Below are 19,410 nucleotides of genomic sequence, written 5' to 3' on the forward strand. Positions count from 1 at the left end.
CAACCCAAAACGGAGGCAGACCCTGCCTTAAATAATTATTGTGTAACTACAGAAACCTGAAAGAAACAAAATCCAACCATAAAGAAGACAAATGGTGCCACTGAATCATAACAACAGGTGAGCGAGTTTTGTTTTGTTTTGTTTGTTTGAGACGGAGTCTCGTCTTGTCACCCAGGCTGGAGTGCAGTGGCACAATCTCAGCTCACTGCAACCTCCTCCTCCCAGGTTCCAGCGATTCTCCTGCTTTAGCCTCCTGAGCAGCTGGGATGATAGGCATGTGCCACCACATCCAGCTAATTTTTGTACTTTTAGTAGAGACGCGGTTTCACCATGTTGGCCAGGCTGGTCTCTAACTCCTGATCTCAAGTGATCTGCCCACCTCAGCCTCCCAAAGTGCTGGGATTACAGAATGAGCCACTCACTGCGCCTGGCCCATGTGAGTTACTTTTAACCCTGCCTCTATGCACCTACAAAGAGGTGGCCCAGGGGATACCTATGCTGGGTCCAAGAGGGCACTGGGAGGAGAGGGAGACTTGCAGAAGAGGAGAGGAGGCCCCTGGGAAGCTAGAGGGAGTAAGGAGAATGCAGGAACCAGGAGAGGCACTGAGCATGAATGTGAGCCTTTTGGTTGTCCTGTTGCTGGAAGTTTCCTCCAGCCTTAGGTCTCAACAAGGAAGAGACATCTCAGAGTTCTCGGCTGACTCTCTGTGTCTCTCCATCTCTGCCATTTTTCTTTCATATACTTTACAAACATCTCCTCTCCTCCAAAACCCTTCCGGGGCAATTAGGCAATTCCTAGGGTGTGGGAATTCTACACGTTCCATCCACATCAGCAGTTCTTAAGCCTTTTGTGGGTTGAGGGAAGGATGCAGAAACCACAACCTTTTTTTGACAATGAATGAAAGCTGTGGGCCCTCTTCAAAGAAACGAGTCCACATGCTCAATGTGGGAAACTTAATTTCAAGTAGTTCATGGGCCTGCAGATTTTAAATCCTTGACCTTGAAGGAAATCCAATTTTAAAGATAAAAAAGCAAGGCCTTTGGACATGCCCTGAGGGCCTCTGGGTTTTCCTTTCTAAATTATTCTGACCAATGGGACATTCCAACTACTCTGTGTGATCAACTGTAATAAATAACATTTCTGTCAACTCACCACAGCCCAGTGTACACTTGTGCAACCTCACTGGAACTCTACGAAGGAGGCACTACCATTAGCCCCACTTTATGGATGGGGAAACTGAGGCACAGAGAGGCAAAGTGACTTGCCCAAAACCACACAACCAAGAAGTAGCAGAGCAGGGATTTGTTATAGGTATTAGGCTCCAGGGTCTATTATTCTTGTGCCTTTCACTGTTTGCTACACTGCATAGTGACCTTTACTTCTCTGTACACCGAAGTCACAGATATCTGCCTTTCTCCCCAAATGCAGGTGTCAGACCCCACCCAGTGGTGTGCTGGAATCAGCTCCTACTGGCTCCCAACAGCTATCTGTGCACATTTTTCCCAACTCATCACTCAGTGATGTTTATGTTAGTAGCTTGAAATCAGCCATAGTAGGAGTATTTACACCACAGCAATGGGCAAGTGCTATAAATGAAAGTTTTCCCAACACCAAAGAACTGTTTGTTCACCATTTACCAGTTCACCACTGGCCCTACCTGTTCTAGTACAAATGACTGCAACCTGCAGATCCAGCTGTCCAGGCCCCGAATCATGGCCCCTCCCTGCCAGTGAGGAGGACTTGGACACAGTCTGCTGTCCCCAGGATTAGCGTGTGGTATATTGAGGGTGAGTGTAATCTTTCTCTCTGACGCCACTGTATGTGGGCCACTTCCAACTGCCCTCAGTACCTCTCCTCTGCTGGAACCAAGCCTGCTCATGTGGGGTCCTGGACCCCTTCTCCCACATAGATCCAGATCCTTTACACCAGAGGAAACTGAGAACTGTGGGATGATTCTGGCAGCCCATCTGATGCAGAGAGCCCTTGACTGCCTGGAAGCCCCTGAAGTCTGCCATATCTTACCCCTGACATTGTACCCTTGGCTATAGGCACCTGCCAGTAGATCTGGTTTAACCCAGCCACTTTGGGGTTAGCAAACAGCCAGCCCCTCACCCTCACCCCACTGGACACCAGCCCTGCTCCCTCTCCTCCACCTTCTGGGGGCACCCAGCAAAACCCAGCTCTAACTCAACTCAGTTGTGTCAAGGCACATCCTCTGACCCTTGTCCATAGGGAAACCTCCATCTGACAGCAAGGATTCCAGTGGACCAGGCCTAGTGTGAAACATGCCCTGATCCACTCTTACCAGACAGAGTATCAGGAAAGAAATTGGAATTATGATTATTGATACCATTTAGTGAGCACTTTATTTGTGCCAAATACTATATGTAGTGCTTTCTCTATATTATCTTTTTATGTCCTCACAAGACCTCTAGGAGATAAGTAGCTACAGTAAACTCATGTTACAAAAGAGAAAACTGAGTCTTAGAGAGGTTAAGCAATATGCCTGAAGTCCCACAGCTAAAAAGTGGTGGGGCTGAAATTCAAAGCTGGGTCTGTCTCATTCTAAAGCCCTTGCCAATAAAACCTGTGCACTTCCACTCACAGCGTCTGCACTCAGAGCAAACAGAATGTTCACAGCTGCTCCTTCCCCAGGCCCCAGGGAAGTGTGAGGAGGGCAGCACCCCTCAGTTACTCCGGGATTCTCTGAGGAAGCCCTCAAGGCCAGAGGGAAGACAACCCTGATCACCTGCGGCAAGAACAGTGCCCAGACAGAGTTGTGAGCCTCCAGCCATGGAAAGTGAGTATTCACTGGCAAGCACATATTGAGCACCTACTGCATACACAGCATTATCTTAGGCGTGGAGGCAATGGGAAGATGACCGGGACATGGTCTCTGCCCTCAAATAACTTACTGTCCAGTCTAGTGGGTCATAGAGACAATTGTTGCCTTAAGGCGGGCTGTGATGAGGGATATAATCAGTGGAGGCCCAGGATGAACTCCAATAGGAACACGTGAAAGTCATCAGGGAGGAGACAGCACTTGATCTGGGCTTGGATGATGAGTAGGCATTTGATGGCTAGAAAACGGCAGATTTGGGGATCCAGGAGGAAGGACCAGCAGGATCAAAGGGATGGAAGCAGGAAAGATGGTGTCTTGTTCTTCAATAAGCAATAGGGAGCCATTGGAGGTCTTTGAGCAGAGGAAGAACATTATGGGATGGAACAATGAGAGACTGGATATAAAGAAACCAATGTGGAGGTCTTGTAGTTAAGAAGGAGAAAGTGAGAGCTGGAAGCAAGGGAGAAGCTGCAGGACAGGCACAGCAAGGAGGGGGCAGGGAGAAGGTAGAATGAATGGACTGTACCTGGTGAATGGCTGAACTAGAATGGACAGCAGGAGGGCAAAGAAGATCCTGAGGTCTTTAGACTCAGGTATTGGGCTACGCAATGGTAAAACAAATACAGGGACTTAAATCAGAAAGAAGTTTCTCTCTCAGGTAATGGTCTCCGTGGCTACTTTGCTTCATGATGTCATTCAGGGGCCCAGGTTCTTTCCATCTTGGAGCTCCTTTGTCCCCTAGGATATTGTGCTCATTCTTGTGATCAAATCTGGGTATATTCCAGTCACAGAAGGGTAGAGTGAGGAAGAAGTGCACAGTGTCCTTTCAAACAGGTGAGAAAGAAGTTGCTTATAGTCACATGGCTACACCCAGCTTCAAGAGAGGCTGTAAAATGTAGTTCTGGCTTCATCTCCAGTCTCTCATTTTTCCATGTATCAGGGGAAATGGGGGAATGGATGGAGTAGAACCCATGCCTGGGTACTCGGAAGAAATTCTAGAGGGAGAGCAGGCTTTGGTAGGGAGGTAGAGTTTTATATGGCTTGAGTTTCTGATGCCTGCATTGGGTCAGGGCTGGAGCTGTAAATTTGTGAATTGTATACAGAGAAGAGAAAGCTGAAACCTGGGTGAGTGATGTGTACCCAAGGAGAAAAAAACAGAAGAAGAAAGCTAGAGTAAGGGTGGAGGCTGAAACTCATGAGGAAGGCTTATGAAGAGCAGTCATTCTGCCAGTTGTATTTTCCAATCGTTGGTGCCACCAATATATCCCATCTACTCTTCTCACACTATGGAGCTGACACTCCTTCCTCGACAGATGGGGTCTATGTTCCCTCCCCATGAATCTGGGAAGGTGGGCAGGCCTGTGGTTGGAGTGGAAGTGATGCTATGGGACTTGCAAGGCTAAATTGTAACCAGTGAAACAGCTTCCTCTGGACATGTGCACCCCTGGGACCCAGTCATCATGCTGTGAGGAAGCCGTGCAGCCACAGGACAGGCCGCATGGGAGTGTTCTGGCCAACAGCCCCAGCTGAAGCCCCAGCCAACAGCAGTGTCAACTGCCAGCCACGTGAGTGAACGAGGCTCAGACAACTCCTGGCCCGGCCTTTGGGCTGCCCCAGCTGACCAAAATGGAGTGGAGCAAGATGAGCCCTCCCCACTAAGCCTCACCTAAATTGCCAATTTGTGAATAAAATAAAAGTTGGACTTGTTTTTAAGCCCCTTGATTTGAGACTCTTTTTCTTGTAGCAGTAGATAACTGAGACAGGCCAGAATCCCTTTTCCCATCCCAAGAGAATGATCCCAGCCATACAGAAGAGGGGTGACCTGGATGACCGTCCTGTGTGTCTCCTGATTGGCCTTTCTCCAGCCATAGCAAGTCCCTCTATCCATGTTTCTGGTTCTCAGCTCACTGCCTTGCTGGTCTCTGGATCCCTAAGATGGCCACCTCTTTATCCCTCCCCTAGGCTCTGCCTTTGGCTTGGCCCCATAGGGAACCCCCTCAAAAGGACATTCCCAGCTCCCCATCCCTCATCTATCTCCATCTCGAGAGGGGTGGTCTGGCAGAGAACTGGGAGGATAGCATGGGGTCTTAGCACCAAGGACAGAAAGGTGTCCGAGCTCCCTTTGAGTATCTGTGTGAGGAAGAACATCAGACTTGGAGAGGCAGAGGGATGAAGGTTAGCGAGGAAGACTCTGAGATCAACTGGCAGGCCCAGGGGGCTGAGGACAGGGAGGTGGCCAGAGGTCTCGTGTCCTGTAGGGACATTGCCAGTCCTGTAGGGACACGAGACCTCAGAGGAAAACTGGCTCAAGAGGGAATGTGGCCCCAGTGTGGGGACTCAGGGTTCCTCAAACTCAGCATGCCCCCAACCAGGTGGGGGCTTTGGGGAGGTGTGCAGGGCTCCATTGCCAGTGCATCATTTGGGTGCTGGGCTGCAGGGCTGTGTCCCTACTAGGGGCCTGGCTGGGTAGCTACCCAGCTAGGGGCCAGGAGTGAGGATGTGGCACTTGTCTTGATGTAAGAGTGCTACTTGACCTATCTCTGAATGTGGCATGGGGCTATCTGTGGGGGCCTGGCTGTGATGGGAGACAAACTTACTTTTGGACAAGCCCAAGTGACACTATATGTGTATATGAGTGTGTGCTTCTGCCTGTGTGAGTCCATATGGAAAAGTGTGTATGAGTGTGTGTGTTGGTGTTTGTGAATTTGTATGCGATCATATATGTGAGTTCGTGGGTTTATGTGTGTTGTGTGAGTCTGTGTGTGCATGTGTGAGATTATCAGTGTGTGTATGTGCATGTGTGTGTGTGTCTATCTGCACCATCACCAGGAGGGAGGGAGAAAGAGGGGCTGGAATCCAGGGCCCTCAATGTCCTCAGACAGGATCACCCACCACACAGAGCAGACCGTGTCCCCTGCCCCACATCTCCCAGGACCTGAGCTGAGGTCTGCCTTGGGAGCAAGCCCCACAGGCCTTACAGTCCCCACAGGAACCAGACTGGTCCTAAACTTCCATCACAGCTCCAGAGCACCTCCTTCTGGAGGCTTTGAGGTCTCCTAATCACCTTTGAAGAACGGACTGATGACTACACACCCTGAGAGTTCAGCACAAGGACTAGTGCCTGCCAGGGCAAGGGTCTGGCCATTGATCAAATAGCTGGCATGCTGATTGACCAATAGATTAATTAAACAGCCAACAGATTGCCAGACCAATGACTGATGGACACAGACTGGCAGCCCCCCGATTGAGGACAGGGTTTGTACCTGGTGTCTCTTTATCCCCACTAACTTAGCACAGGGCTGGCTCATTCATGTTCAGTGAATGGCTGATCAATGAACAGATAGCAAATGAAATGGCGGAGTGAGAAGTATCTGAGCACCTGGCCAAGGGCCCAGGGATGTGAGTCGTTAGTTGATTTAACTACCGAAGAGCTGATTGAGTGACTAAGTGACCAGGAGACTGAGCGGCTGAGTCACAAAACGACTCTGAGATTGCCTGGGTGAGAGTATGACTGGGCGGCCCACAGAGCTCAGGAAATGCTGGGGTCTGAGGGGCAGAGATTGCAGTCACCAATACATGCTCAGGTGGGATGACCTCTGCCCTGGGAGACCCTGGAGGTCTGAAAACTCCAGAAAAGAAAGCAGAAGTTGGGGAAAGCTCAGGCAAGAGGAGCTGGAACCTTAGAGGAAGAGGATTGGACCTGTGGCAGACATCAGGAGGAATGGGGGCTGAGGAGCACCCTAGAATAGAGCTTGCTGCTCAGAGAGTTCTGGTTTTACCCCAGCCCTAAATGGATGGGTGCTCTGTCGAGAGGTTGCAAGGTGTGTGCTGGGATGGGGAAGAATCCATTCGAGAAAAATCATGAGGACTCATGTGTAAAAGCCCAACCTTCTCCCAGGTTACATGCTGAGGACCATGGGCCCTTGGGACTTCCAACGCAGTGTCATGACATCAAGAGCAAGTCAAGAGCTGCAGCCACAGCTGAACCTTCAACCAGAGAATCCAGAACAGTGTGTTGGGAAGCCTAGGGGAAAAAAGGCAGATATCAGTAAAGAAGGATGCAGGCTGAACAGTGCTGGTCCTGAATTGCCCTGGAAGAGAGAGATCATGCATCCCTAGAACATGAGGTCAGAGGAGGAAGTAAACTGGACCAGTGGCACCAGCTCTCAGAGAAAGAAGAGGCTCCATAGGCAGTTCTTACCAAGAGGATGTCGATTCCATTCTCCAACACCCACTACTGAATTCTGCAAGGATTTGGGAGTCTTCTTGAAGGGCTGACACACGAGATTCTGAGAGAGCAGCTGGATAATATACAGCTTTTGCAGCAGCATATTTTGAGAGCTTTCTAGAGAATAGAGAGAAAACCACTTTTGATCCAGCAGAATGGGGGACTCAGGTAGAAGACCGCTTCTAGAACAGCCATGCATTCGAGGAGCAAGAACCACCTGAGAAATGTGATCCTAAACAAGAAAACTCCCCGATATCTGGGAAGGAGGAAGAGACACCAGTCACCATCTTAGACTCTTCTGAGGAAGATAAGGAAAAAGAAGAGGTTGCTGCTGTCAAAATCCAAGCTGCCTTCTGGGGACACATAGCCAGAGAGGAGGTAAGGAGAATGGAAACAGATAGTCTCCAACTTGAGGAAACAGGACAACAAGTGAGGACACTGGTTTCACCTCCAGGAAACATGAAAAATAATCCAAATCCATCAGCCTTGTTGTTGTTTTCATTTTTTCCTTAGTAAGGAAGATTTGATGTTGTGAAATAACATTTGTTGCTGTTGTGAAAATCTTTCATGAGCATTTGTTTAATTAAACATACCATTGAAACATGAAGAAAAAAAAAAGTATGACTCCCTCATACTTCAAGGGAGTATTTGACTACCATCATTTTGGCTCATGGCTGAACTGAATTACGGGTTTGTTTATTAGAATTGGGTTCTGTAGGCTGGGTGCGGTGGCTCACGCCTATAACCTCAGCACTTTGGGAGGCCAAGGCAAATGGATCACTTGAGGTCAAGAGTTCGAGACTAGCCTGGTCGACATGGTAAAACCCTGTCTCTACCAAAAAAAAAAAAAACAATTAGTTGAGCATGGTGGCTCATGCATGTAGTCTCAGCTACTCGGTACTCGGGAGGCTTAGATGAGAGAATCACTTGAACCCAGGAAGCGGAGGTTGCAGTAAGCAGAGATCATGCCACTGCACTCTAGCCTGGGCCACCAAGGGAGACTCTGTCTCAAAAAAAAAAAAAAAAGAGAAGAAGAAGAAGAAGAATTAGGTTCTGTGGCAAGTGACAGAAAATGAAAACAACTCTCTTTATCCATTTGTCCCCCGACTGCACACACACACATACACACAATTGAAATCTGGAGGCAGACAGCCCAGGATTGGCATGGCAAATTCATAAAGTTATCAGAGACTCAAAGTTCTTCTATTTTGTTGCTCAACTATCCTCTTCACATGGTCCATACTGGTTGCATGAGTGCCAGCTATCACACCTGCCTCTCAGCCAACAGGAATAAGAAGAGAAAAGTGTACCCCTTCCCTTTAGGAACACATCCCAGGCCACGCACAGTGGCTCAGCCTGTAATTCCAAAACTTTGGAAGGCTGAGGTGGGGGATTCTAAGCCAGCAGTTTGACACCAGCCCGGGAAACATTGTGAGATCGCATCTTTATAAAAATTACCAAAAAAAAATTAACCAGGCATGGTGGCACGTGCCTGTAGTCCCAGCTACTGGGGAGGTTGAGTGGGAGAATTGCTTCATCCTGGGAAGTTGAGGCTACAGTGACCTGTGATGGCACCACTGCACTTCAACCTAGGCAACAGAGCAAGACCCTGTCTCAAAGAAAACAAAATAAAAACAAACAAGCAAACAAAAATCACGCATGACATCCCAGAAGTTGCCACTGCTGTTCCTCTTACATCTTATTGGCCAGAATTCGGTCACATGACCCATCTAGCTACAAGAGAGGCTGGATAATGCAGTCTTTATTTTGTTAAAATCAATTACAAATCAGGGTTTCATTACAGGAAAAAGAAAGAATGGAGATTGGAGGGCCTGGATTTCTTTCCAGGTTGGAGTGATCGTGTGGGATTTTCATAAAGAAACTATAATTTCAGCTGCACTGAATAATTCCAGGGAATGCCATCATGCAATTCGAGGTCTGTATGGTCACTGCCATAAGGGGCTCATGATGGGTTCTTGTTAGTGGGTGCAGGCACTTGAGGACCAAGTGTCAAGTTCAGAGGTAAAATTGCATGGAGCTTTGAAACAGTATTACCTCTTCTGCAGAATTTTCAGGGGCCACATTTTTCCCCTTTATCCCTTGGTATCTTAGGGACATTCTGAGCTGAGATGCAGAGAAGCCACCTTTGCTCTTTGAAATGATTGCTTTCTATTTCCAAAGGCCGAGTCTTGAGGAAGCAGTTTCACATCCTCTTTGATTTTGCTCACTGCAAAATCTTACTAAAGTTTCCACTCGAGACCTGGCCTCAGTGCCCCTCATTATTGCTGATCCTAAATCCTTCCCAGACAGGGCCCATTCAGGGTTACCGGCTTTAATTCTGGAGCCAGAAGCAGAAATCCTGAAAATGTGCCCTCCTCACCCTGAGTCATTAGAGCCTGCTTCAGTGGCTTATAGGTACCACGCCCAGCTCCAGGCCCCCATTGCCTGGGTTCAAACTCCAGCTCTGTAGCTGGCTGGCTGTGTGACCTTGGGCATGTTGCTCCTTGAGCCTCAGTTTCCTCATCTGTAACATAGGATGAGAATAATAGTCCCAACCTCCCAGGGTTCCATAACTGGGGAGAACAGGACCTGGCAGGTGGTAAGCGCTCTAAACCTCTTAGGTATTCTGGAAATGGAGACAATCATTTCAGGCCTGTGTTAAATCTGCCTCCCCAGTCTTCCAAGGGGTAAGTGGCCCCGCCTTTTCCATCTCTGTTTTCTTCCCCCCTCCCTCATGCACTGAAGGGAGAGTCTCTACTGCCAGGTCAGTCTGGGCACAGGGTTGGCATCGAGTGAGCAGGTCTGGTTCACACACTTCTATTCTAACCCATGTTACCAGGCACTCTCTTCCCTCCACTCCAGCCACTTCCCACCCAGAGGTGCTGAGCAGGCCATGCTGTGAGTGTGTGGTGTGCACCCCCTCCCACCCCGCTTGGAAGAAGCACGGGATGAGGATCCTCTGCCCACCTTATATTCGGACAGCCTCTCCTACAGCAAAGGATCACAGGGCAAAAATGAAATTTGTGTCCACGCTTCCCTCTGGTTCCTCGAGTGTCACTTTTCTGCGTATTTATGGTAATCATTCCTGCAACAAAAACAGTGACTTCACTGTCTAAATAATAAGGTAATTTGTTACAGCTAATTACTCAAGGACTTCCTTAATCTCATTCAATTAAAAGATCCAAGAGGATTCCTGCCCCCTCTCATTCCGGTGTTCCTGAAGATCCCCCTAATGTATTCTGGATCACAGATTAGTGGGGAGCCAAGAAAGGTCCGTGCTGGGCAGAACTGCTAAAATCCATCCCAGCAACGTGAAGCAGTGATTTATTGTGACATGGAATGTGGGACATTTCCCCAGCTTTTGTGATTGTGGTAATGAAGCTGTAAACCAAATAGCATGAAATGAGGCAAGGCCTTACAATTTAATCAGCTCGTAAACAGATCTACTGCATCAAGCAAATGACATTATTATCCATCCGAAGTAAATCATGCTAATCTCGGGAGATAAAATCAACATCGTTAATGGTCACATGTCATATTCATCAACACTAAACCATCCCCTTTGACAGATTAATCCTAACTACAGCTCCCAGGATGTATGGTAATAGGGCTTGTAGCATGCATTTCACTCCGCGCCAGGCTAACCAGCACTCTTAGGCTGCTATTACAAATAATTTTTTTATTGATTTACATATTTTAAAATGCATTTAAGGTGAGGCACCATTAAAAACTCTGTCACCAGCCCATATTTCTTTCCTACATTCCCAGACTTTATTAATAGGAACGGGAAGACAAACACAGTAAGCCTTATAAATACTTTGTTTAGGGCACTGTTAGGGGTAATTAAGATCGGAACTGAGGTTCGGGGGGTGTGGAGAGGCACAGGTGAGGAACAGACGGGGTGGTAGGAAATAGGGACCCTCTTGTGGTTCAGGAATAAAGAAAATTGCAGCTTCTTTTGCTTCCTGTTTTCCCTAGAGGTGCCAGGAAGAAAGGGAATAAATTGCCCCCAAAATTTGCTTGTGGGGCCTTCCCTCTTTCCCTTTCTGTCACATCCTACGTCCACCCCATCAACTCAGCCTTATGGTGTGTGCATCTGTGCTTGTGTTCTGGTCCCTGTATCCTGCCTGCTGACTTCGAACGCCAAATGTATTTATTTATCATGAGGCTGACCTAGGATGAATGCTCCCGGAAAAGTGTCCACTATTCAAAATGTCACTTCCCCTCAACAGGCTGTGCATTATATTGACAGGCACACTTTCAGAGGCCTCTGAATGACGAGGATGGATGGAGGGCTGCTGCAGCAGAGGACACTGCTGCCTGGGCTGAGGGAGGGAGGGAGGAGCGAGTGGGTCATGGATAAGTGCGGAGTGGGTGGGTGCCCAGATTATCTACACTCTCCCCCAGGAAGCATAAGCCATGGGAGCTGAGACAGTGACCAGAGATGCAAGCTAGAGACCACCAGGGCTGTAGTGCCTGGTGGGGAGCAGATAGCGGCCCACCTTCACCCAGCCACCCTTCTGATGGGCACATTCGAGGAGCTTCCTGCCCATCTGTGAAGCCAGTTGGGGGTCAGGGGTGGAAAAGAAGGGGTTTTCCTTTTTCTGAGTGACAGCAAGGAGGATAACGGTCTGTTATGGTTTGGATCTGTGTCCTCACCCTCATCTCATGTTGAAATGTAATCCCCAATGCTGGAGGTGGGGCCTGGTGGGAGGTGATAAGATCATGAGGGTGGTTTCTCATGGTTTAACACAATCCCTCCCCACCTGCCCCCCACCCCCGCCACCCAGAATAGTGAATTCTCGTGAGATCTCACTATCTCATGAGACAGTTGTTTAAAAGTGCGTGGAACCTCCCTCCTCTCTCTCTTCCTCCTGCTCTGGCCACGTAAGATGTACCTGCTTACCCTTCACCTTCCACCATGATCGTAAGTTTCCTGAGGCCTCCCCAGAGACAGAAGCTGCTATGCTTCCCGTGCAGCCTGCAAAACTGTGAGCCAGTGAAACTTCTTTTCTTTATAAATTACCCACTCTCAAGCATTTCTTTATAGCGATGCAAGAATGGACTAATACAGTGTCCCAGGACCACCACGTGTGGCCATGCAGACCTCGCATTGCATGATGGCATTCCCTGGAATTATTCCATGCAGCAACCCTGGGATTATAGTTTCTTTACAAAAATCCCACATGCCCACTTCAACCTGGATAGAAATGAGGGAAGCAGATGGATTCCCCAAAAGGACCTATTGAACTCAATAGAGGCACCTCTCTTGATGCACTAAAAAGACCTCACCTCGGCTTACATGGACTGAGGTAGAACCCAGATGCTTCCCGACACCCGATGCATGTGTCACATAGCCCACCAACTGCCAGGATTTATTTCAGAATGGGACCCTGAGAAAGTCCCCAGCCCAGGTCTGTTTTGTAAAATTGCAGCTATCGATTAGACCAACAAATGAAATAAAGCAGAGAGTAAATTAACTTCAGGGTTTAGGTGGTGACAAGTTCAAGTGGCTGGAACCCACTGAGCTCTATAAGAAACTCTGGAGATTCTGTGTCCTGGGCTTTCCATGATCCTTCCTAAGAGCCCTAGAGGTTACCTTGTCACTGGGCGCCTGAAAGGCCCAGGAAAGGCCCTTCTCTGGAGCTGCGTAGTCTGAGTTAGTATGGTTGAGGGCAGTGGTTCCCAAACTTTAGCCTGAGTCGCAATGTCCAGAGGGGGCTTGTGAAGACACAGATTGCTGAGCCCACCCCCAGAGTCTCTTATTCAGTAGGTCTGGGGTGAATCTAGAGGGTCTGCATTTCTAGCAAGCACCCAGGTGATGCTGATGTTGCTGGTCCCAGAACCACACTTTGAGAACACCTGATATGGTTTGGCTCTGTGTCCCCACCCAAATCTCACTTCGAATTGTAATAATCTCCACATGTCAAGGGCAGGACCAGGTGGAGATAATTGAATCGTGGGGCGGTCCCCCATGCTGTTCTTGTGATAGTGAGTGAGTTCTCACTGAAGAGCTGGTCATTTCATAAGGGGCTTCCCCCTTCGCCCGAGGGAAGGCACTCATTCTCTCTCCTGCCACCCTGTGAAGAGATGTCTTCCGCCATGGCTGTCAGTTTCCTGAGGCCTCCCGAGCCATGCAGAACTGTAAGTCAATTAAACCTCTTTTCTTTATAAATTACCCAGTCTCAAGTATTTCTCTTTTGAGACAGTCTCCCTCTGTCACTCAGGCTGGAGTGCAGTGGCATCATCTCAGCTCACTGCATCCTCCACCTCCCAGGTTCAAGCAATTCTCATGCCTCAGCCTCCCAACTAGCTGGAAATATAGGTGCGTGCCACCACACCTGGCTACTTTTTGTATTTTTCTTAGAGACAGGGTTTCGCCATGTTGTCCAGGCTGGCTCGAACTCCTGACCTTAAGTGATCCGCCTGCCTCAGCCTCCCAAAGTGCTAGGATTACAGGCATGAGCCACCATGCCCAGTCTCAGGTATTTCTTCATAGCAGCATGAGAATGGACTAATATGACACCTAAGCCAGGGAGGGGTAGGGGGGCAAGGAAGGAGGTGTAGGTGGGAAACATTGGGCTCCCAGGCACAGATTACAAGCCCAGAGTTGGGTCATGGCAGGAAGCGGAGGTCAGAACAGCAAGTGACATCAGCAGTGGGACTTTCCGAAACTTTTAAGTTTCTGGCACTTCTTAAGAGCAAGTGAGCAAATCAGGCCTGATAATCCAAGGTCCAGAACCCCAGAGTCAGGACTGAAAACAGCACATGTTCTGGAGGCTAGAGATGGCTGATTCTAGCCCCGGCCTCACTTCTGATCTGCCTTGTAACATACAGTACCTCCGGTTCCCTCTCTGGGGTTCCCTCTCTCACTTCTCACTTCCTCCTCTGTGAAGAGGGAGTAGAGCACTAGATTTCCTCCAGAATCCCTTGCATTTTGGATAGATGTGAGGTTATGCCACTGTTTCCCAAAGCATACTCTGTGGATCCTTCACTCTCCTTGAAAAATGGGTTCCACAGGCTCAGTGGCTCATGTCTTTAATCCCAGCAATTTGGAAGGCTGAGGTGGGCAGATCACTTGAGGCCAGGAGTTCAAGACCAGCCTGGCCAAAATGGCAAAACCCAGTCTACACTAAAAATACAAAAATTAGCCAGGCGTGGTGGCATGGGCCTGTAATCTCAGCTACTACAGAGGCTGAGGCATAAGAATCTCTTGAACCCGGGAGGTGGAGGTTACAGTGAGCTGAGACTGTGCCACTGCACTCCAGCCTGGGGGACAGAGCAAGACTCTGTCTCAAAAAGAAAAAAAGAAAAGGAAAAAGAAAGATGGATTCCATGGTCAGATAATTTGGAAAACTTCAAAACATAAGCCCCCACTTGGACTTGTAACTTATATTTACATATGAAAGCCTCTGGGCAAGGCGCGGTGGCTCATGCCTATAATCCCAGCACTTCAGGAGGCTGAGACGGGGGATCACAAGGTCAGGAGATCGAGACCATCCTGGCTAACACGGTGAAACCCCATCTCTACTAAAAATACAAAAAAAATTAGCAAGGTGTTGTGGCATGTGCCTGTAGTCCCAGCTACTCTGGAGGCCGAGGCAGGAGAATTGCTTGAACCCAGGAGGCAGAGGTTGCAGTGAGCTGAGATTGCACCACTGCACTCCAGCCTGGGCAACAGAGCGAGACGCCATCTCAAAAAAAAAAAAGGTAGGGGGGTCTGAAAAATCCTGGAGTTGGGAAACCTGTTTAACTTTACTTAATCCTTCCCAAACTCATCGGATCACAGCCTTTTTTCCACTTGCCAGGGACTGATCTGATCACTGAGCAGCTAATAGAGAGATAGTGGGGCAATGGCTCGTGCCCTCAAGAAGCTCCCGGTTGGGGTGGCAGGAGAGATCCTAAGTACTGCCTTGGCCTGGCACAAACTCTAGCCAAGCTTGGGGACTTTTATCCCTCCTTTTCCAAGGGCTGGCATCAATTTGCCTGGTTTCACTAGTGGATTTGCTTTGTCCAGTTTCACCTGCCTATGAAGCACACCAACAGGTTCATTCATTCACTTAACAAAATATATTGTGCATGTATTTCATGCCAGATGCTGTTGTAGGTACTGCGAGACAGTAGACTGTCCTCTCTTCCAATGGAGAAAGACAAGCAGTGAATAAAGAAACCACATGGCATGCTGGATGGTGAGGATTGCTGAAGGGAGAGTTGGGATAGGCAGGGCCAGGGAGTTTTGCGATTTTTAATGGGGCAGGGGTGTCAGGAAAGGCCTCTCTGACCTTCGGGTAAGAATTTGAAGGAGAGGGGAGTGAGCCAGGTGGAAAGTTGTTCTAGGACGAGGGGGTGGCAAGTGCGAAGACCCCAGGTGGGAGTCCGTCTGGCATGCGTGATGCACAGCTAGAGGCTGATGTGGCTGGAGAAAATAAGAGGCTCAGTTGCAGAAAAGGGTCAGAAAGACAGGAAGCCATGAGAACAGTGGACGTGACCTGCATTTTGTTGTTGTTGTTGTTGTTGTTGTTGTTGTTTTTTGAGACAGAATCTTGCTCTGTGGCCCAGGGTAGAGTGCCGTGGCATGATCTTGGCTCACTGCAACCTCCATCTCCCAGGTTCAAGCAATTCTCCCACTTTATAGTTGGATCCACAGGTGTGCACCACCATGGCCTGCTAATTGTTGTATTTTTAGTAGACAAGGTGTCAGCATTTTGGCCAGGCTGGCGTCAAACTCCTGGCCTCAAGTGATCCACCTCCTTCGGCCTCCCAAAGTGCTGGGATTACAGGCGTGAGCCACCGTGCCTGCCCATGACTTGCCTTTTAATAGACCTTAAGTGACTTACATTTCAGAGTATGCCAAGTCGCTGTGGAGAGCCAAAGAAAGCAACATTAGTTCCAAAGTCACAGGTTCCCCTGGTGGGGGTCAGTTGGCCTTTCTGCTGCTGGCCACACCTGTCCTAGAATGATGTGTGGAAAGAGGGCGGGGATAGAGGAAGGTAGGGAGCTGGAGATGGGCAGGAAGCTCTGAAAGCCAAACTTTCACACTTGCGTATTTCTACTTTGTGCCCTGTACTGTGCAAAGCCCATTCACTTATGAATTCTGAGTTAACCCTATGAGATCGGAAATTCCTCTCCTGGTTTTGCATTTGAGAACCCTGTGGGTCAGAGGAGTTAATGGACTTGCCTAAATCACCCGGCTCACCAGTGGCAGAACCCAGGGCTTCCAGATTCTCTCATTCCATTGCCTCTCCCTCAGCCTCACATGGTCTGGTGTTGAGAACGGTGCGCAGAGTTCCCTTGGTCTGTAGGAAAGGGCGTCCCAGGTGGGTGAGTGACCACAGACTTTAATGAAAGCTCCAGATATCCTGCGGGTACCCAGAGTCTGCAAGGTGATGTCTTTGGTTAGAAAGATACACTGAGACGAGGAAGTGCATGCAGGTTTATTGGGGAGTGCTCTCAGGAGATACATCTGTGAGGAAACTGAGAAGACAGGACTGGGCGGAGAGAAAATGACCCCAAATGTGGTTGCAGCAGACACCTCATCCAGTCTTGCAGGATGCTCTGGAGCTGAGATGGCCCCCAGAGTTGTCCTTAACTGAGACAAAGGGCTGGCTTTTTTACCTCCATCTGCCAGTCACTGGCCACAGGCCACAGAGATAGAGCCATAACTTTGGGCAAAGCAGTTCCCTGCAGCCAAGGGCAACGCCCAGTGAAGGACTGAGCTGTGAGCCGTCCACAGCTGATAGTCGCAGAAGATGGTGGGTGCGTGCACCACCCTGAAGAGGAGCGGAGCTTATGCACCTTAAGAAAAGGTTCGTTTTTCCCAGTGTACAAGAACAGATTGGCTCCCTCCCTTCCTTTCCCCCTGCCTCCCTTCCTTCTTTCCTTCCTCTGGAAGGAAGGCACTGGGTCTCTCTGGAAGGAAGCTCTCAAGGATACAGGGGTGAACAAGAAAAGGTCTTTGCCTTCTCTGGCTGTCTGCCTATTGGGCAAACCAAGGTGTGAATGAGAAAGTGCTCCCAAGAGTCTAAGGGGGCTGTAACGGAAACGGGTTCGGGGTGCCATGGGAACCCAAAGAGGGCTCCAGTTGGGAAAATGCCCCCTGAACTCTCCCAAACCTGAACACAATCCAGGAAACTCGGGCTTGGATTAGGAGTTGTTGTCCACAGTAGCTTAGCCTGATCTTGCAGTCAACTCTGAAAACACCAGCCTAGTCTTATCAAACCACAATAGATTTGTATTGAGTGCTCCCAGTGTTTGGGTTCAAACCATTAAACAATCCTGTCCCAGGCTGAGTGGATTTCCCAGCCACCCTGGCCAGGATGAGCCTAGGGGTACAGTCGTTCATTGAGTCAGGCAAGTGCTTACAGAAAACCTATGCACTACTTTGAACTATTTTGATGCCGTGGTGGATACCGTCTCTGCTCTGGAGCGCCTCGCCCTTTAGTGGAGTAGACAAGCTCAATCCCAATGCTCAGTATAAATGTCACTGAGTTACTTGTTCACCTCCCTCTCTGGACCACATCTTTTTTTATTTTCTGAATCCAAGAGACTTGTGCTTCTTGGCACATAAGAGTCTATCTTTCTACAATGAACATATGCTGCTTTTGTATTAAGAAAAATACACAATAAAAACTCTTTTTAGGCCAGGCACAGTGGCTCACGCCTGTAATGCCAGCACTTTGGGAGGCCAAGGCGGGCTGATGACCTGAGGTCAGGAGTTCGAGACCAGCCTAGCCAACATGGTGAAACCCTGTCTCTACTAAAAATACAAAAATTAGCTGGGCAGTGGTAGTGGGCAGCTGTAATCCCAGCTATTCGTGAGGCTGAGGCAGGGAGAATCACTTGAATCTGGAAGGCAGAGGTTGCAATGAGCAGAGATTGTGCCACTGCACTCCAGCCTGGCGACAGAGTGAGCCTGAGGTTCTATCTCAAAAACAAAAACAACAACAACAAAAATCCCTCTTTTTAATTGAACGAGGCCGGCAGGCATGTTGAGCAGACAGTGGCAGAGGTAAGATGGTAGTTACGGCAAGCATTGAAAGCCAGGGGGGATTTTCATGGTCTCTCAGGAGCAGCCTAGGGAAGTTACCTGGTCTGCTCAGAGACCACCCCACCCCACCCACCTCATCACTCCCATCATAGATCGGAGTATCTGCAGACTTAATACAATGGACTCCACCCCCATGTGCAGCAGATTGGTCCAGGGATGAATGCCTGATGGGCACCTACCTGATCCAAGCTGGGCCGATCACAAATGGCTTCAGGAATAAGGGGCCGAGACCCGAGAAAGAAGTCAGTCTGGCTCTGGGTGTGAAATCAAGGATGTATAAGTCTGAGAGCAGCCATGGTAGGCCGTATAGACTGAGGAGCAGGAAAAGATCTTTGGCGGTGACAGGAAAGGCTGAAGCAGGTACAGAGAGAGAGAGAGAAGAGGTAGAGAAGGATCTAGTCAGCTCTGGAAACACCAACCCACTCTTGCCAAACCATGACAGATTTCTACTGAGTGTTCCCAGTGTTTGGGTTCAAACCATTGAGCAATTCTGTCCCAGGCTGAGTGGCCTCCTGTATTCCCTCCTGAAGTCCTGCAGCCTCTTCCAGGCCTTACTTGATCCACATCTTAACCCTTAGATGGAGACTCTGTGGACCAGGGGTGCTGACTCAGTTTCTCTAAGAGGAAGTTCGGAGCTCCCTGGATGCTGTCTCCGTTCCAGGCACAATGCGTCCAGGGCTAGTCCTGGTCCTCTCAGATCCTCACCTCTGAACCTCCCAGGTCCCCATTTGCTAGTCTTGGCAGTGAGATATTCTCTTACGTCATTTTTACTTCTTTCCCTGGACCCTTTTTCCTGCCCCTCACTTTTCTCACTTTGAGCTAGGCTTTTAAAAGTCGAAATCAGGACATCTCTTTCTGCTGTCCTCTCTTCCTTGAGGCATCCAGCATAGAACAGCTTCGCTTGAAGGGGTTGCAGGCTGGAGAGATATAGGGAAGGAAACAGCCAGAATTGTTAAAATTTACTTAATAGTTCCAATGCATCTCACTGTGAAACAATGGGCTTTTTGTTGTTGTTGTTGTTGTTGTTGTTGTTGTTGTTGTTGTTGAAATGGAGTCTCGCTTTGTCGCCCAGGCTGGAATGCAATGGCTCGATCTTGGCTCACTGCACCCTCTGCCTGCCAGGTTCAAGCAATTCTCCTGTCTCAGCCTCCTGAGTAGTTGAGATTACAGGCGTGCACCACCATGCCTAGTTAATGTTTGTGTTTTTAGTAGAGATGGGGTTTTACCATGTTGGTCAGGCTGGTCTCAAACTTCTGACCTCATGATCTGCCTGCCTCAACCTCCCAAAGTGC

The 19,410-nt window shown here is 48.9% G+C and overlaps 1 pseudogene; it reads left to right on the plus strand.

Annotated features, from left to right (window-relative positions):
- The first annotated feature begins 7,051 nt into the window (after positions 1-7,051).
- LOC123566901 (sperm surface protein Sp17-like) lies at positions 7,052-7,541 on the plus strand (annotated as a pseudogene).
- The last annotated feature ends 11,869 nt before the right edge of the window (positions 7,542-19,410 follow it).

This window comes from Macaca fascicularis, chromosome 9 (genome assembly GCF_037993035.2).
Source record: "Macaca fascicularis isolate 582-1 chromosome 9, T2T-MFA8v1.1".
NCBI lineage: Eukaryota > Metazoa > Chordata > Mammalia > Primates > Cercopithecidae > Macaca > Macaca fascicularis.